Genomic DNA, 1,026 nt, shown 5'->3' with positions numbered 1-1,026 from the left:
AGGGGGGGAAGAGAGGGGGGGAAGAGAGGGGGGGAAGAGAGGAAGAACACCACAGCTGGCATAAAATTGCCAGGGGTGTGGCCGCCACACAAAGGTTACTTCGCTCATTATACGTCCCGCGACAGACAATTTGGTAGAGCTGGGCGAAGAATCGATTCCGGAACCGATTCCCACGATAAATGCTACGGAAGAAAAGTTCCGACTCCTTTTTACGTGAACCTACGGATTACCAGTTAACTTAATCTTAAAAATCTTCCTCTTTTTAATTTAAACAATTTTTTAAAAAGAATTTGTTTTTGAAAAATAAAAGTTGAATTTTCGTAGTGTTCCGAAATCAAGATTATGCTAAATCCTGAAGATGTTCGGAGCCGACCATGCAGGTAACCACCGGAAAAAATCACATCATTAAAAGGTAAGTTATTGGGTACGGAGTCGATTCCTACGATTCCTAGCTTTCAGTAATCGGGAGCCAAGCCGGCCAGCGGTACAATTTGTGGGCTTTTCGCAAATGTCTGCTATAGCTACAGCGAGTGGAGTGGACTGATTGGGCACTGAAACTCTATAATTGTTATTCCGTTCTGGAGATTTGTTTGGCGATGTGAGATAGGCTTTGTTTTTTGTGCATCCCCACCCCTACCCAACACTCATATACCCATCCCCACCTCCGGTGTATATATATATATTATAATAGAGAGAGAGAGAGAGAGAGGTGGCAGAGATAAGGGCCTACTGCTCAGTCCAGCGCTTTGTGAGTTGTATAGTCAAGTATATGGTTACGTATTCACGTGAATTGAATGGGTAAGTTTTCACGTGCGTTGTATTGTCAAGTATTCACGTGAGTTGTAGGGTTAAGTATTCACGTGAGTTGTATGGTCACGTTTTAACGTGAGTTGTATGGTTAAGTATTCACGTCAGTTGTATGGTCAAGTATTCGCGTGAGTTGACACACTGGGCACACAAAGCTATTATTTTACAATGAAAGTGAAAAAAAATTGAATTAACAGCTAATATATATATATACATACA

The 1,026-nt window shown here is 41.7% G+C and overlaps 1 long non-coding RNA gene across 1 annotated transcript in view; it reads left to right on the top strand.

The window, feature by feature from the left end:
- Positions 1-518: 518 nt before the first annotated feature.
- Positions 519-1,026, top strand: part of LOC118477856 — a 2,450-nt gene continuing 1,942 nt past the window's right edge. Inside the window, exon 1 of the long non-coding RNA XR_004858654.1 lies at positions 519-798. This is a non-coding gene — a long non-coding RNA (uncharacterized LOC118477856). The remainder of the gene's footprint in view (positions 799-1,026) is intronic.

This window comes from Aplysia californica, unplaced genomic scaffold, assembly GCF_000002075.1.
Source record: "Aplysia californica isolate F4 #8 unplaced genomic scaffold, AplCal3.0 scaffold00256, whole genome shotgun sequence".
Taxonomy (NCBI): Eukaryota; Metazoa; Mollusca; class Gastropoda; order Aplysiida; family Aplysiidae; genus Aplysia; species Aplysia californica.
The sequence above is the reverse complement of the archived record's forward strand: the minus strand, read 5'-3'. Positions and strand labels throughout refer to the sequence as shown.